The sequence below is a fragment of the Aedes aegypti genome, chromosome 1 (assembly GCF_002204515.2).
Source record: "Aedes aegypti strain LVP_AGWG chromosome 1, AaegL5.0 Primary Assembly, whole genome shotgun sequence".
In the NCBI taxonomy this organism is placed as follows: Eukaryota; Metazoa; Arthropoda; class Insecta; order Diptera; family Culicidae; genus Aedes; species Aedes aegypti.
The window spans coordinates 258,103,254-258,116,022 of NC_035107.1; the positions used below are offsets into that span (position 1 = coordinate 258,103,254).

Consider the following 12,769-nt stretch of genomic DNA (forward strand, 5'->3'; position numbering starts at 1 on the left):
TGTTTGTTGGATTAGATCCCAAAAAAGTTTCATAAATCATACTTTAAACTTCTTGTAAACATCAATTGAACTAGTTTTTTTTACATAACTTTGGTAACCTGTAGCCAAAAATTGTGACATGCAGGGACATTTCTAAGAACGGCATCAGATTCAGCAACCTCAAATATACCAGAGACACATAATTTAATCCTTGAGACTCGCAAAGATGTCAGTTTTGTTGAGCGGTGTTATCGATCGGAGCAGCTCAGGCAAATTCTCTCGAGGCTCCATGGCACTTTTTATCTTTGTAGTTACCACTCTGTAGGCGCCACGGACTTGTGTTGGCACTATCAATACATGCCTGATTCTGACTCTTGAGATTTCCTTTTTAAGAGTCAACATTGTCTCTCTGAATGCTGCATCGCGTTCTTCTCTTCGTGCTTCTATGCGAGCGCGTTGCATTGTTCATCTAGCCCGAAGGCAGATCGCTCGACGTTGGCATCCTACTGTCTCGTAAGGGTACGCGCTTCCGGTACTTCCTCTCTAAGGTCAATCTACGCAACTGGGTGTCATGCTTGGAAAAGCCATGGGACAACGGATACGGTTCGGCGATTAGGAGTTCGAGTCGGAGCGAGTATTAGGGATCATGTACATCCGATTAGCACGAATTTTTATTCTTGATCATGCTGAGAGACAATGTGGAACCATTTCTGTTCGGCTCGAAGCCACCGATGAAGAGAACAGTGATGAGCTGCCTGATGAACTTCTTACATTCAATCACGATTTTCTACTTTCACGTTTTACGGTTGATCTAAGATCTTTGATTGTGTCTGGGGTCAACAAAACAAAGATGGGTGTATAGAGAACCACTGGGACCGGCGATTACCGGAGGTTAAAGATTTCCCTCGGATTTCCTGCTTCAGTTTCTTATCACTGTTAAAGCACTTGTCAATCCCTCGTTTGAAGCTGGTTTGAGTTGGTTTAATTTAAACTTGAGATGGTCGTTTGCATGTTAGAATTTTTGCTTGTGTTCTGGATGTTGAATGACCCGCATATATGTATTGCTTTAATATTGATGCAATAAAAATCACCCTAGTCGCTATTTATATCGATAACTACTTCCTCATATCATCAGTGTTCCTTTTCCGAATTATATAGATATTTTGTTGAGAATATAACCCAGCTTCTCGGGTCATTGAACCGAGAGAAATCCCAAAAAGGCCTATAAGAACGAATGATAAATGACAACGTGAAAACCCCGTATTGTCCTGCATACATCCATTCCGTAGCGCAGCACCCCTACTGACCCAAGAAAAATGATCGATTGCGTGGATTGCTGATTTGCTCCACGTGGGGCAATTTGGCTTGCTATCGCCTTTCCTTCGGATTTTTTTTGTGAGAATTCTCATGATTTTTATCATCTACGGTCGACCAGCTTCGCTTTAGCGTCTTGAAGACCGACGACGGATAACAGCTTCTCGTTTAACCCACACAACTCATACGAGAAGTTTGGATATTGGGATCAGCTTTTTTTCTTGCAATTTATGACTATCGCACCCCAAAATCAGCACCCGGGGAAAATGGCACTACATATAACGTAACTCTTTCCCGAAACCCTCCTCGACATGTGATAGCAGAGTTCAGGAATCCCAAACGCGTATCACGGCAATGAAGGCGAAATACCGAAGCAATCCGGAATGCACATTGAAACGATTTATCCTCAACCTTTCCGATGATGATGATGGTGTGTGGCTTCCACCTACAGCTCGACCTCTCGACGTGCTTCAGGATTACGGCACCTCGCGCACCTTCGCACATCGATAAATAAAGCGATTCCTGATGGGGCAGGACCAAGGGCGACCGAACGCCCCACGGAGAGAAGACTCGACGATAGAAAGCTCTCAGAGCGATTGGAAAAATGCCAGGAACAGCGGGAAAATGCTTTTCATAATTTATCTCTGGTGCGTGTCGGAGCACCTTCGTCGATTTGGTGTCTGCGTATTTTCCACACATTCGTTTATGGGAAACCTATCAATAGTGGAAGCGATTACATCAGAGCGGCACAGCAAAAAAAAGTAATATCGGCCGACGTAATTTCTGACTATGCATCAATAATTATTCTTATATTATTATTATGATCGGACGCAATTGAACCCGATTACAGCAACTTTACAATATTATGTCGCACAAAATTTCAACGGATTGGATCGACGAAAATACCAAGACACCCATTTCGAGTAGCATCACAAATTTAGTAGCGGATTTATCCTTATAATAATTCCTCAAACCAGTTCTGTAGATTGCTAGTGGCTGATTCTCAACTGTCGCCAAGTGGATTTGTACGTTTAAAATATGTAATTGTACAGAAACTATTACATTTAGTCGATTGACGTTTAATTGGCGTTAACGGTTGGTCGATCGGACATTTCATCGGATGGACATTTGGTACTTTTTTTTGCTGTGTGTTCTGCTGCCGTCGATGCGGGAGGAGTGATACAATATTGTTGGGTCTGTCGTTTGCCGGCCGTTCTTCCGTCCTTTGTCATCGATTTTTGGAATGGAGGAAGCCCATTCCAGCTTGAATGGGCACTGATTTTGGCGTGGTTTGTGCTTTCTCCCATACATTATTGATCCCCTTGTGACAGTCAATATTATTCTACGGTTATGGTGCTTTTAGTGCTACGTCTGTCTGACTGACATCATGCGTAGAAAGCATGCTGAGGTTGAAGCGGTTCTTGATAGGCTCACTAGAGTTGAATGGTGACGACGATGTCTTTAAGATTAAATTGGGATCAGGCACGGATGGGATGCCATTGTGGATGGATGAGTTCCACATTTTTGGAATAATATTACTTTTCGGATCCAGTGGGTGCTTTGCAGTCTTCTTATTTGATGTTCTCTAAAGATTTTGTCGTGTTTTGAATTTTAATTTTTACCATCATAAACTGATTGCTGTTCCTATATTGTTCATGATTATTAACCCCTCTACCGGCAGCTTCATATTTTACCGCAAAATTCAAATTCCAATCGTTACAACTTTTTTGTTTTTCAATATTTTTGCACCATTTTTTCACAAGCTTTCAAAAAACTCTTCTAGTTTTAGGATCTGTGTCGATATTGATCATTGGTTATCTGGTTTTTAAGATATTCCAAAATTCCTTGGGGGACCGACTTGTAACTAGAAACCCCCGTTAATTTCTCAGGCTACTAAATTTAAATCGTACTCGGATATTCACTCTTCGGAACAATACATTAATGAGAGTATGTTGTGAAAAAATGAAGCAATTTGGTGCAGCCGTCTTTAAGTAATGACCATTTAGGTTCCTGGAACCACGCTGGCCAAATAAAGATCTTATAAACTTTAAAACACATCATCTCGTAATTTTCAGATATCTCCAAGAATACTGAACCGATTTGAATGATTTTTTCAGAGAAGCTTCTTATTACTTGGCATTATATAGCCCACAATTTATTTTTTTGATAAATTAATCAAAACTAAAATGGCCGCCAAAGGCATTTTATATGGAAAATGTCGGTCCCCCAAGGAACATCGGAATATCTTCAAAACCAGATCACCAATAATTAATATCGACCCAGATCCTAAGAGTTGTTTGAGAACTTGTGAAAAAATGGTGCAAAAATATTGAAAAACAATAAAGTTATAACGATTTGAATATTTACTTTGCGGTAAAAAATGAAGCTGCCAGTAGAGGGGTTAAGTTCTTGTATAAAGCAAGTGATGAAATTCTTTTGAACCACCATGATAAAATTGCGCTTGTTACATTTATACTGATGTTGCTTATCAATGCTAGATATCAGCTTTATTCTGGCCAACAGTCAAAAACAGTCAAACTTATCAAAAATAATAATTCATTAATTTTCCATATTTTTTTCAGGTACGATTCTCTTAATATGTTGAACGTGATATATGGACCATAGTGTATGAAAATACTGTGAGTACTTACACCAATTCATGTTTTTCGTATCTTACTAGTTGAAATCCAATCGATTCTACTTCAGTTCCAGATTTGATTTACTTACGCGACGTGCTACAATTGTATCAATAGGAGAAGGCAAAATTATTTGACGTGAATTCGAAAAAAAGTTATACATACATCCAAAACAATGAATCCGGTTTAGAATGTCCAATTATTTGTGCTACCAGTAGTTTAGAATAGCAAGCCGCATTCTAATGATCCTTCATCAAAGTAAATGTCAGTTCCTAATTTCTTTCTCAGAAGAAAATGTTTCCTCAAGGCATATTAAATTGACGAAAAATGAAAATGTGCTCTAAAAGAAAAAACAACTAGCGATTCTCCATCAGAGATCCGAGTGTATCCCATTTTGGACGATAACAATCCCATAACGCTTATCCAGTCTTACGCAACGTCTCACCCTCTTCCTGAAACGTGTCACACTCTCGTTTCCTCTTCCCGCATTTCTCATTGCAGTCTTATCAAAGTTAAACCATCGGCCATTATCGTCGTCGTTCCCTCTTTTCCTCTAGGTGCCATAGTCTATAACTGTCGCTTCAGGCAAGTTACATTTTGTACGTACACAAGCAAGCACGCACGCACGAAACGCACGAAATATTTCTTCCGTCAATTTTATCATCATCGTTAAACTAAGGGGGACGTTTACGAGCGGAATCGATTGGTATGGGAAACAAAAAAAAAAAAAAAACGCCAAAATCCGCCTCAACGCTATGACTGGAATATTCAAAACAATCAGAAGAAGCTTATTCCAACCTAGGATAGGAGGAAAAAACGCTTTATTGCCTGTGTTTTATTTCCAGTGGGAAAAAATCCATTCTTCGGTACCACCACAATTTCCGCACCCACTTTGGCGCAGTACAGAATCACCACCCACTTTGGTGCTTCGATCAAAACTGTGGCACCGGTGACTGCAGCCAGTCATCGAATTTAGAGCACTGGCGTAGCGAGGGACATTCTTCAGCTATCGATTAAGACTCATTTTTGAATATATTTGATAGATATGAATTATCAATAATATGTACAATAGGATGGTTCAAAATTTTAAAAAAGATTGAAAAACCAATCTCCCATATCTTCCTTACCGTCCTTATCGTAAAAATAGTGTTATGTGAAATTCAAAGCTTAAGTTTGTACTTACATTCCAGTACTAACGTGTGTGGAACATTTTTCAAAGTTTCTTTATAGAAATTTTTATATAAATTAACATCGTCTTTGGGCCACCTAGAAAGCTAAAAATTTCACATAACTCTATTTTTACTGTAAGGATGGCAAGGAAGATATTCTTCTTCTTCTTCTTGGCATTGACGTCCCCACTGGGACAGAGCCTGTATCTCAACGTAGAGTTCTTATGAGCACTTCCACAGCCATTAACTGAGAGCTTCCTTTGCCGATTGACCATTTTTGCATGTGTGTATCGTGTGGCAGGTACGAAGATACTCTATGCCCTGGGAAGTCGAGAAAATTTCCAACCCGAAAAGATCCTCGACCGGTGGGGCTCGAACCCATGACCCTCAGCTTGGTCTTGCTGAATAGCTGCGCGTTTACCGCTACGGCTATCTGGGCCCCTCCAAGGAAGATATAGGAGATTGGGTTTTCAAACTTTTTTTTTTTAATTTAAATCGCACTAATGTACAGACAACTCTTATTACTCGATTTTCCGTATCACGATATTGAGTTGGAGAATCATGGCTAACTCTATATTTCCTTGGATCGCAGTGCAACTTTTTTTTTTTTTTTTTTTTTTTTTTTTTTTTTTTTTTTTTTTTTTTTTTTTTTTTTTTTTTTTTTTTTTTTTACCCGCCGCTTACCCCCACACCAAAAAGCTCTGTTAATGAGCCCCCTGGTAGTGGACTCATCTTCACTTAAATTCTAAAAAACTAACAACAAAACAAAAAAAAGAAGCTTATCGGTGTGTGTAAGGTATACTTCAATAATAACTTAACTAGGGATACCCAGTGGAATTGATTTCCTTTAAAGGGATCCCTGATTCGCTAGAAATTTCATTGAACAGAAATAATATGACATATTTAACACAACAATTTATCGCATTTTATAGAGTGTACTTCAAAAGAATGTAGCTAGAATCTGGCAGTTGATATGGTTTTATAAAAGGAAGGAATTAATTTTGGACCTGAAAAACTGTTTAAGACTTGTTTTGAACAATAATCTACTATTTATCAGTTTCAATTGCTCTGGAACTAAATTATATACAGTAGGACCATAGAAGGATATTCGCATTTGGCCAAGATTACTGGAAGCTCTGGATCTCACTAAATTATTAGCATGCCTTGTATTGTGTCCGTGAATTCTGGTATTCAGAATCAGATTATGGTGCATGTTGGGATTTTTTATGACATCGTACATAAATAAACAAGACTGAAGTTCGCATAATCCACGTATTGGAAGTGCTTTGTGAGTTAAATTTGTGTAAAGTTGGTTTGTAGAGTACAATTGTGGTAGAGAATAAATTATTTTAAAACATCTGTTTTGTAGGACTTGTAGTTTTTTAAGCTTGGATTTGCAGGCATGGCCCCAGACAATGATAAGGTATTGAAGATGGGAGTGTATGCAACCAAAATAGAATTTAAGAAGTGCGTTCCGAGGGACAAATGGTCTAACTCGATACATCAAACCACAAAGAGAAGCAATTTTTCCTTGAATGTGTTCTATGTGACTTCCCCATGAAAGATTGGCATCAAGCACTAAGCCTAGGTATTTAAATTTCAAAACTTTCTCAATAGCAACTTGTCCAACAGAAGGGTCCATGTGTGTAGTAATTTTTTTACGTGGGGAATGAAATAACATGTATTTAGTTTTTAATAAATTTAAAGAAAGTAAATTGCAATCAAAATACTGCATGAGAATTTGTAAATCACTGTTTATAGAAGATATAATTGATGGAGTATCATTACTTGGGTAAAAAATTGCTGTATCGTGAGCGAACAATCTGGGTATTCCTTGAAGTGGTAGGTTTCCAAGATCATTGATGTAAATTAGAAGCGGTCCAATATTACTCCCTTGCGGGACTCCAACGTTAACCGTTTGTAGAGAGCTACGACAACCGTCAATAGCTACGAATTGTTGCCTGTCTGTTAAATAACTTTGAATAATGTCGTTTGCCAAACCTCGGAACCCATAGCATTCCAATTTTTGTAGAAGAATTCTATGGTTTAACGTGTCGAACGCTTTCTTTAAATCAAGAAAGAGGCCACCAACTATACACTTACTGTCAATTTTGCTAAGCAGGAATTCTACAAGTTCGACTGTTGCTGTTGTAGTGCTACACCCCTTTCGAAACCCGTACTGGTATTTATATAAAATATTGTTTTGATTTATAAAGCTGATAAAACGATTCACTAATAATTTCTCGAAAATTTTACTAAATGTTGAGAGAGTGGAAATAGGCCGAAAATTACTTGGATCTGATGCGTCACCAGACTTGTAAACAGGTATTACCTTTGCAATTTTAAGGCAATCTGGGAATACCCCCTGTTGTAACATTTTGTTGAAAAGATCAACAATTATGTATGAAAATGTAGTTGCATTGTTCTTAAAGACACATGCTGGAAAGTTGTCTGGACCACAACTCTTCTTCGCGTTGAGTTCTTTTATTATGTCAATTACTTCATTTGCATTCGTTGGTTTCAGAAAAATAGATCTCCCTACTCTTTTAACATTACTCAACGGATTTAAGTTGGATATTGATATTTTTGAAGCAAGATTTGTACCGATTTGAGTAAAGAAATTGTTGAATATATCACAGACTTCTGAGATGCTAGATGTTTTGCGTCCATCAATGTTAAGCTCAATGCAAGTTTTTGCCAAGTAGCGTCCCATAATTGTGTTTAAATTTTTCCACAATTTGGCATGACAAGTATTTTCTAATAAATTCCCATAAAATTCCTTTTTACATTTCTTTTTTGCATTATCAGTTTTTTTACAAACATAAATGAACATACTTTTTAAGTATTCGTTATGAGGATCACTTTTCAATTTTTTACGGTATTTACGCTTAAGTTTTATCCATTGCCATACATAATGGTTTAACCAAGGACAATATTTTGATTTAAAATTCACTTGTTCACTCTTGATTTTTGTGCATTGTTCCAAAATACTACTGTATGTATTTGTAATAGTAGAGATAGAATCATTAACATTATCACCACAAACAAAATTATTTAAAAACTGTGTAAAGAGAGCATTCATTTTATCTCTATCAATTATTTGTTTAGTCAGTATAACAGATTCCTTAGGTCCATAGATTTCGAGTGAAGACACTATAGGTAAGTGGTCACTGACATCTGTAAAAATAGTATCATTTCTTATTCGACCCAAAACATCATTGTTACATACAAGGTGATCCAAGATATTGTTACTGATTGGACGGGTAACAAAGGTATTTGAACAGCTATAATTGTATGATTCCAAGAGGTTTTTGTAACGCACAACGACATTATTATTGGACAGGTTAACAGGAATGTTTATATCACCAACTATGAAACGAAGACGACTGTTTTGAACGGACAAAATATTTTCAATTTCTACGTGAAATCGGTAGAAGTCAAAAGATGGTGGCCTATATAAGCCAACCACTTCATAATAAATTCCATTTTTCTTGACTTCGATATGGATCAAATGAAATCCGTCACAACTAACATTATTCAAAACGGCAAAACTCAAACCACTTTTAATATAAACAGCAAGACCACCAGACGATGTTTCTCGACAAGAAAAAACTGCATTAAAATCAGTTATATTGTATAAACCACTATTGCTTGACTTCAACCACGTTTCACCAACAACGAAAACATCAATTGGAACCTTAGTACTTTCTAAAAATAATGGAATGTTATCAAACTTTCGCAGATCGTTCATGCCTCTAATATTCCATTGAGCGATCCGAAATTGATCATTACTACATTCAGGATAGTTCAAATTGAATTCATTGATACAATCATGATAAGCATTTATTACGTTAGCCATTGAATACAAACAAATATATAAACATACATAAGAAAACACATTATCTTAAATTACTTATTACTACTATTGTTGCCACACTTTCTTTTGGGCGATGGAGTTGTTTTCTCCGGTGAGTGGTTACAGTAACGATTAATCAATTCATGCAAATCATCCCTTGTTTTAATTATTTCCGGCTTTGAGTGCTCATTTTTCTTAACTAAGATATTTCCACCTCTACTAGCCCAGACGTACTTAATTTTCAGTTTTTGCTGATACTCGCGCATTTTACCCAACAATTCCAAGGACAACGGAGTTAATTCATCGCGTATTGTAATAGGGGTTGGTTTGCCATTTATTAGATAATTTGTATTGATCGCAGATGAAAGGAGCACCCCATACTCCTTCTTTTTATCAAAAACAGTTTCTTTCATACCACTGTCCTTGAATGAAACGCGAATAGGAATTAGTGCATTTTTGGTTTTGTTATTACCACTGAGCCTTTCGGCTGACAAAATCGAATCAGAACCAACATTCACACCGTAGCAGGCTAATATTTTGTTAGCTATTTCTGTCGTGTTCTCCCCAGGATAGAAAGGAACCCCGAAAACTACAGCATTGTTGCAATTAGCAAGACGAGCATTTTTATCTACCGTGTGTTCCAGTTTGTGAACCGTATTCGACAAAGTGTGTTGCGTATGTTTCAACCTATCTATTTCGAGTTTCAAATGCTCATTTTCCTTTTTCAAATCTTGAAAATCTGATACTATTGCTTCGAACTTGTCTGACAAAAATTGCTGTGATCGCTCTATCGCAGTTGTAATCTGATGAACCTCACTCCTAACGTTTTTCATCTCCTGAGACACAGCACTCGACACTGCTCCCTTAAGCTCAGCGGCAAGCGTGTCAACTATCAAAGATTTTTGATTTTGCATTTCTGTAATTCGTTGGTAAATACTAGAGCAATTGTGTGAGCAAAAATACATTTTGTCTTTAATACGGCGGGCCGCATTGCCAACTAAATTACGACATTTAAAATGCGCCTCAGCGAAACAATACATGCATGTTATTAATTTACTGGCATCTCTTTCGACCTTATTGCATTCGACGCAAATGCTACCTTCGCCTTCCATTGATACAGATTTGATACAACAGTCACAGGTCCAAAATCAATCAACCAAGGTAAACAACTTTATACTGCTGCAAATAGAAATGAACCGTTACACACACCACTTTAAAAAATGAAAGTTATGCAAGGGCTATCGTAGTCAGTACTCTATTTGCAAACGGCTAAAAATAGATATTGGAGCCTGTTAATAGAATTTGATGATATCATAAACCATTTTCCATTTGCATACACACATCAAAATCAAAGTATTGTTGCTAACATACTGCATATGAAGCTACCATGAAAAAGTTCATAAGTATCTAAGGTGCACATTAGGATTGCGAATTAATTGTATAGTATTGGGTACTCGTTATTAAGATTGGCTATTTCTGTCCACCCAGCGAGAATTACTCAAATTTGCGTGCAAGTCTTGCATGCAAATAATTTCACTCCTTGAATATACAGAACAAGTGTGTTACTATACAAACTACTTCAGCACCAATACACCTAGCACGAACCAACGGCTACAATGTGCAAGACGCCCGTTCGCTCGTATTTCACCGAATCTACCTGCTGAACTAGAGATACTCAACATGCATTTCTTCTGTAACAGAACCACAAAGTGTACTACTAACCCTACTACTACAGCACCAGTACACCAAGCACGAACCAACGGCTTGATTGTGTAAGACGCCCGTTCGCCTGATTTTCGTTAAATCTGTCGACCAAAATAATTTGCATGTATTTCTCCCCTGTTGCAGCTGATAGAACCACTTAGCAAGCACAACCTGAATCACTTCCGCACTCATACACAAGGTTTAGTAAATTTTATTTGCGTGCCACAGAGCCAACAACCAATCACACAGCAACAACAACAGCAGCAGTCAACAATACAACATCAGCATCACCTCAGTACAAGCATATATTCATCTCTTCTGTGAAGATATCATACCCTTCTATTTTAAAATTGCTTATTTATCTATATTTAGCACATAATCAATATGACTGACTTACAAACAATGAAATATATGCCACTCACGTTCAAATCGAATGATGAAATATAATTAAAAAAATAAATTACACTCTATAAAATCAATCACAAAATATGCAAGATATAACGCGTATCAACCAAACAACAGTGTTGCCAGTTAATTCAATTAATTGTTTTGTGTTCTGCAATTCGATGGTCCTTTCAATATCAAGTTTTGGAGAGTTGACTGTATAAAATTTAGTTGCTATACCAAATTCAACTGAAAACTATTAAGTGTACTGGTGCGATGGAGGATTTTGCATTTATTGCAATCATTTTTCACATTTAATCTATTTTTCAAATTTAGTGTGTTTGAAAACGTGAGTAGGGGCACAAGTCGCCCATTGTGCCGGCCATATTTGAATTACGAGATGTTTCACTTTAAATATGAAGCAAGGTTTTGCCTAAAATGAAGAAAACTGTATCCAGGCTGTTTCATACTCCAAACAACTTATTCCCGGTCGGTCCACGATCTTTTCGTAATGGACATTTCCTTACCCTTCCTTTCCTTCCCTGGGCATAGAGCATCATCATCGTACCTGCTACACGATATACGAATGCGAAAATGGCAACTTTGGCAAGGAAAGCTCTCAGTTAATAACTGAGAGCTTGCTCATAAGAACACTAAGCTGAGAAGCAGGCTTTGTCTCAGTGAGGACATTATGTCAAGAAGAAGAAGAAGAAGAAAAAGAAGAAGAAGAAGAAAAAGAAGAATAAATTCTCCGGAATTAATTTACTGATCTCGGATCATTGTATAGTGGCGAAAGTTCGATAATTAATTTCAAAATTTCAAATACTTCAACTAAGAAAAAGCAATTGAATAATAATTGAGCCATCGAGAATTTTTCAAAGTTAGGAGATGTAGTGACAGTTCTTCAATTTTATCCACCACCAGTTAAGCCAGCCATTTTATTGCCATGTAGTAGATTGTTCAATAGGCTATGTAAAATCCCTTTCAAAATGTTAGATTTGTATTCGCTGTTTATTCCAACTTTCTCGGAATTTTCCCCATTATTCTAGTTGATACGAACATGTTGTTATGTTTGTTTCGATAAATTTTTACTGTTGAATTTGTGCGTATTTCCATGAACTGTAGGCGAATTTCAGCGCGTATTTTCTTTGAAGAAAAGAAAATTTTCTTGCTGGTGCGTAATGGAAGAAATTTTCTTCTCTTCGAAGAAATTGTTCGCCGGAATTCACCTACTGGTCAAATGATATATGAAAATTTCCTAAGGCAATGATATAGAACCTTACAAAAGTACTAAAATGAAATGTTAGAAAAACCACATGGTTTGGTCATAAGGTCGTAAAGCTGGAATATAGGCAATACAATTAAGACAACATTTAGTCGTACTGGTAAATGTTGGCGTAGTATGATACCTTCCAACCTCACACATCATATAGAAGCGTGCATGGTGACGTCACGAAAAATTTTCCTGTCCCTCTTTCATCACGCTCAATTGATTGTCCTGCTCTTTAACATTCACTGCTGGAGTTGTTGACTTTTTTTTATATGGAGTTTCGAGGTTATGTCAGGCGTGCAACGATCTATTACTGGTATTAAACATATAGGGTAACTCGGTGTAATACGCCCCAACGGGTCAATACGTCCCTCTTCATCTTCACGGGATCGAGGCTTCTTTAACACGTAAATATGATCATATAACGAGGAAAATAACCATAATCGTTTTACACATT

General features: G+C 37.2%; 1 protein-coding gene across 1 annotated transcript in view; it reads left to right on the plus strand.

Annotated features, from left to right (window-relative positions):
- Positions 1 to 3,875: 3,875 nt before the first annotated feature.
- Positions 3,876 to 12,769, plus strand: part of LOC5567281 (putative uncharacterized protein DDB_G0277255) — a 470,679-nt gene continuing 461,785 nt past the window's right edge. The window contains exon 1 of the mRNA XM_021837646.1: positions 3,876 to 3,932. The gene's annotated coding sequence lies outside the window, so the exon portion shown is untranslated. The remainder of the gene's footprint in view (positions 3,933 to 12,769) is intronic.